The sequence below is a fragment of the Diceros bicornis genome, chromosome X (assembly GCF_020826845.1).
Source record: "Diceros bicornis minor isolate mBicDic1 chromosome X, mDicBic1.mat.cur, whole genome shotgun sequence".
Taxonomy (NCBI): domain Eukaryota; kingdom Metazoa; phylum Chordata; class Mammalia; order Perissodactyla; family Rhinocerotidae; genus Diceros; species Diceros bicornis.
The window spans coordinates 65,246,072-65,252,115 of record NC_080781.1 but is presented as its reverse complement, the minus strand read 5'-3'; positions in this window follow the sequence as shown (position 1 = coordinate 65,252,115).

The following is a 6,044-nucleotide window of genomic DNA, read 5'->3' as shown; positions in this document are numbered from 1 at the left end:
TAACTTCTCGCTTGTTGTGGGGAAAGTGCCCGGCATAAAGTAGGTATTCACAAAGCCATTAGTTCCCTTGAAAGGGGAGCTGGGAAGCCTTGGCTCTGAGAGCAGTGCAGCTGGGCTGTGAGAGGAGCTCTCTGCTTGGGGACTTGCCATGCCCTCAATGTGCCCTGGTGTCATGTATCTGCCCCTTCTCTCCACACCTTCAAAGGCCTAGACTGCCCAAGGTCCCTCCTGCTGTGTCGTCCTCGCTCTGCCCTTCTTGGCTAATTTGAAGAGAGCATCCCACAAGGGCCCTTAGGCTCTTTAAGCTCAGAGCAGATGGCTGGGAAGCCAATTCTCTGGGACATACAGTTCCTGACTCAGATCTGGGCAGGGGGCCAAGGCCTTCAAAGGGCTGCATAAAATTGTAACCCTCATCTCTCCCTCAAGAGCTTGTAGTTTTTACTCTCTGTCTCTTTTAGTGCCAAAGAGGAAAGGAAAAGGACCACAAAGGTTAAGATTAGGTGCCACCTAGGAGTCCCTTCTTGGGCTGGCACCAGGGAGGAGTCTTGACTTCAGCTTTTGGGAGAGGTGCCCACACTGCATAGGGAGGGTTTCTCTGCTGCTGCAGGAGGAGGGTGAGGAAGCTGAGGAGGAACTCACAGGGAGCTCCTAGAAATGCCCTTGACCTGGGAAACAAGTAGGTACAGGGCATCTGGAGAGTCCACTAATACTAGGCACTGGCTGGAGCCCATCCATCTCACAGCCAAGCATGGGTGGCTTTGTCCCAGCACAAGATTTGGGAAAGGAATAGAAAAGGAATGTCCCATTCCTGGGTGTAACTCAGATTCCTCTGCATTATTTCCAGGTCCGTCTTGAGGCAGGTTCAAGAGGGAGACAGGGGCAATGCTAGCAAGAAGAATGGCTGGAATGGGCATGCTTGGACCTACCCCCTTCCCTGGTTCCTGGTTCTCATTTTTGCTTTGGATTTATCAATCCCACCCATGGCCTCATTCTAGCTCACCAACATGGTGCCCATTGCTCCCCTTTAGGATTAGTAAATTGACAAATTCATCCATCCAACAAATATTTACTTATCAGCTACTATGTGTAGGTACTGTGCTAAGCTCAGTGAAGCTGTACTTGTGAAAAAGATCCACCCTTCACAGAGCTCACATGATCGTGGGGGAGCCAGAGAGGTAACCAGGTAGCCACATTCCATGGACTAAATCCAATAATAAAGACAAGGTGTGTCACATTGTGTCACAGAAGACAACTGTTGGCAAGGATCATGGAAGGTCCCTGGAAGAAGGGAGACCTGAGCTGAGAACCAAGGCGTGAACAGGAGATAGTGAGACAAAAAGGACAGGAAGCAAGTCCAGGCAGAGGAAACAGCCTATGAGAGGGCCTAGAGGCAAGATTTGAGTAAGTGGAAGTGGTTCAGTTTGAGAAGAGTGGTGTGTGTGTGTGTGTGTGTGTGTGTGTGTGTATGGGTAGGGACCAGGAAGAAGTGAGACATAAGGTGGGAGAAACAGTCAGAGGCCAGATCAGGAAGACCATATAAGCCACAGTGAGGAGGTGAGACTTGATTTTGAGGGCAAAGAGGAGGCTTTAAAGGGTTTAGACAGGCCATGACATGATCAGATTGGTGTTTTTGAAAGATCACTCTGGTTTCTGGGTGCAGAGACAGTGGGGAGCAGGCATAAATAAAAGCAGGAAGAAAGTCAGGAGGCTATTGCAGTGAGCCAGGTGAGAGATGATGGTGGCATAGACCAGAGTGGTGGCAGTGGAGATGGCAAGAAGTGTTTGTTTGGGTTTGAGATATATTTTGGAGGTAGAGCCAACAGGACTTACTGGTGGATTGGAAAGATGCTTCCCAGTTTCTGACTTGAACAATTGGGGGATCGGTAGTGCTGTTCATGGAGATGGGGAATATTGGGGGAACAAGTGTAGAGGAGGGTGGGAGATGAGTTCAGTGCTATGTTGACTTTGAGCTTCCAGGAAGACATGTCTTGTAGCCAGTTGGCCATCTAGGTGTGAAACTCAGGAGAGAGGATGAGGCTAGAGACAGAATTGTGAGGTCTTGGGAGTGGATGAAGCAGCCTGAAGGGAGTGGAGGATGCCATGTTTTGTGCAGCAGCACTGTCCTGTCAAAGGATTCCTTACCCTTTGCTGCCTGCTTCAGCGCAAACCCTGGGAGACAGGTTTAGTCTTCACTCCTTGAAGACTTTGCAATTTAGTGCAAAGACCCTGTGGATAATCCTAACTCTTGGCTCCCTCTTTCCCCTCAGTTGCTGTCATTTCCACAGCATCTTGGGCTGACTTGACTAGGTTCCAATAAGAATTTATCTAGCCCTGAGACCAGGCCAGTGGCTGCCATTCTTAGGAAATTCAGTTTCCAGCTCCCCCTGCTGGCAGAGCTGGAGATGACTCATGGCTGGGCCACAGAGCTGGAGGGCACGCTCCTGCCTGCTTTCCCTGGGACAGACTCCTCTCACTCCAGAAGAGGGGATTAACACCTCAGTCCCAGTCCACTTCTCCACCTCCCAAAAAACCCCACCCACTTTGGAATCACAAATTAAATTCTTCCTGTTTCCAAACCACTTTCTTCTTTTTTCTGCCCCAAACCCACTCTCTATCTCCTTGCCCATGAAGACTTCATTTGGTTATTTACACCTATCACCAAAAACACCCTCTCCCATTCTCAGTCCCCAAGAGCAGCATTTTGCTGACACCCAGTTGGTCTCCCTTCTCCTCATATGCAGGGAAGCCACGGTCTGTACTGGAAAGAGCACTGGGCTGGGAGTCAAGGAACCTAGGTTTGACTTCTGTTTCTGCCACTGATTTCAGGGTGTAACCTTGGACCAGTCACTTCCTTCTTTCCCAGTGGCAGTTCCCTCACCTGTGACATTGGAGTGGACTCCAAAAAACCATTCCAACTCGAGCCTTCTAGGCTTTGCTCCAACCAACTTAGCCTTTTCAGTTCTTCACATGCATCAAACTCTCTCCTGCCTCAGGGCCTTTGGTCATGCTCTTCCTTCTGCCTAAAATGCTCTTCCCTTCCCTTCCCTGTTTGTTTAGTTAACTCCTCCTTATCCTTCAGCTCTCAGCTCAAATGCTACTTCCTCAGAGAAACCTTTCCCAGCCCCTGCAGACTGGGTCAGGTACCTCATCATACGCTCTCAGAACTCCCTGGAGTTTTCCTTCTGTGCCCTCATCATGGTTTGTAATTTTCCACATGCTTGCATGACTATTGTTTCAAGTCTACCCACCCCATCAAAGTGTAAACTCCTTGATAGCAAGGACCTGTCTGTCTGTTTTGCTCACCACCGTACCCCAGCACCCAGCTCCTTGCCTGGACATCTTGTAAAGGCTCAGCACATATTTATTAAATAAATGAATAAGTAAATGGGTGAATGAATCCTTCTCTTCACCTATCAACTACTTTCTACGTCTATCTAGCACAGTGTTCAAGAGCAAAAAGTCAAAAGTCAGACTGCCTGGGTTTGGAACCCAGCTTCACCACTCACAAGCTGTGTAAATGTGTGTAACTTATTAAATCTTTCTGTGCCTCAGTTTCCTTATCTATAAAGGGAGGATAATAACAGTGTACACTACCCAACAAGGTTGTTGTAAGGATTAAAAGACTCATTATATGTAAAGTGTGTAGAACAAGGCCTGGCACTCAAGTGCTATATTAGTAACAGCTATTGTTCTTATTCTGCCCCATCCATCTCTCCATTTACCCATTCTAAACTCTCCCACTAGGCCTCATTGTCTTATTTCCGGTCTGTGAGTCCAGGTGACTCAGTGTAATTTGCAGACTAGATAGCAAAGTTTTTTTTTGTAATTTTTATTATGGAAAATTTCAAACATGCAGAGAAGTAGAGAGAAGAGGATAATGAACCTCTGTAACAAGCTTCAACAATGATCAACATTTTGCCAATCTATGTTCATCTCGCGCTCTTTCATTTTTCTCCTTACTGGAGTATTCTAATATAAATCCCAGATGTCATATCACTTTATCTGGAAATACTCCATTATGTATCTCTAGCAGATAAGGACTTAAAAAAAATACAACAATACCATTACCACACTTAAAAAATTAACAATAATTAGGAAAGGTTTTTTAAACCCCATCCCCTTGAAAGAAGCTGGGAATGGGAGCCCTCGCTTCGAGGTCGATGTGAAATGAGGAACAGCCAAGAGACTTAATATAAGTAAAGTGCTTTGAATGGGGCCTGACACATGAATGGGATAAAGTAGTAACTATTATTTCGATTCTCTTTCATTCTCTCCATTTATCCACTCTAAAGTCTCCTCAACCTCTCATTTCCGGTCTGTGAATATGTGTAACCAAAGGCAGTCGAGGAGCCTGGGGTGGAGAGTTTCCTGGGTCATTGGCAACCTGGGGTGGGAGCTCGGACTCTAGAAGCACAAGAAGGGCCCAAAGGAAGCAGCAACTGCAGGACTGAGGGGGAGAGAAGGAGAGCTGGAGGACTTGATGGGTTTAAAGAAGCGGGGGGCCGGCCCGTGGCTTAGTGGTTAAGTGCGCGCGCTCGGCTGCTGGCGGCACGGGTTCGGATCCGGGGCATGCACCGACGCACCGCTTCTCCGGCCATGCTGAGGCCGCGTCCCACATACAGCAACTAGAAGGATGTGCAACTATGACATACAACTATCTGCTGCGGCTTTGGGGGAAAAAAAAGGAGGAGGGTTGGCAATAGATGTTAGCTCAGAGCCGGTATTCCTCAGCAAAAAGAGGAGGATTAGCATGGATGTTAGCTCAGGACTGATCTTCCTCACAAAAAAAAAAAAGGGGGAGTCCGTGACTGTGTGAAAATGGCACTGAGAAAAATCCAGTAGCCTAAGGGCAGGCAGGTGGGAGGGGTGGTCCTTTCTTCCCAGTGACCAGGGCCTTTGGGGATCACTGCCAGCTGGGAAGCAGGGCGGTGGTAGCCTGGCTCATGAGGGAGTTCCTTTCAGCTCTTCTCCACAGCCCACAGAGGGGCAGCTGCCTAAGACAGCAATAAGTGTTCTGCTTTGCTTCATCTTGAGTTCTCAATAGTTCCAAGGATCTGAGTGATAATGGTGGCCACTGAGCCAAAGCACAACTAGAGATGGTCTTCCCCACACTCCAAAGATTTTTCTGCTCCCATCTCTTTTTACCTTTCTATGGAATTCTCCCCACCAGCCCTTCTTCTCACCACATTCATCCTTCGGGTATCCAGGGCACCTGCACATTCGACCCACCCCACGCCAAACTTGCCTCCAGGAAAAGAAGTGATGTAAACACTTCAGCATGTTAACAAGCTCCTTCACAAACTGGCCTCCAATTACCTCATCAATCTCATTTCCCACCACTTCCCTCTTCTTTCCAGCAACAGACGGTGTGACACAGTGAACAAGTACGGATTTGTGTCCATATAGACCTGTTATTGAATTCTGGCTCTGACATTTCCCTTAGGCAAAGTCACTTTCTTTCTCTGAGCCTCAGTTTTGACGTCTGAAAAATAGGAATAATGGTAATATACCAAAAGCCCTTTTAACAGAGAGCCTAAAGCCATGTGAACACATGATTTAAAGTGATATAAACCAGGAAAATAGCCCATCTTCTCCAAGATCCCTTTTTAACTCCTAACGGTCTATGAAATTTACAAAAAGCTTAAAGTGCTCTGGATGTACGGTAGCATATGACTGGGCCAATAGGTGAGTTTTCAAATGCTGAATGTTAATTAGTGCCTTGAGGAAGCATAATGTCCCTGTTCTTACTAGTATATGAACAAGGACAATTTTTGTTGGCCCACAACCTCCTATTTAGCATCACCCAAGCAAGCCACTTAAACTCCATCACCTCGTTTCCTGAAGCCCTGAGGTCTGCCTTTGAAAATATGACTGCAGCTCGGTTGGAGCTTCTGAACTGGTGACCATGCACCGCAGCACTATTTATTTCTTAAATGAGAGCTTTGGCTTGGTTCTTGAAGACCCTTCTTCAGTGTGAGTTTAAGTCACAGGGACTATGCCTCCCATGTTTGAATTCAAAGCATGCTCAGGCATTGGCGAGCAGG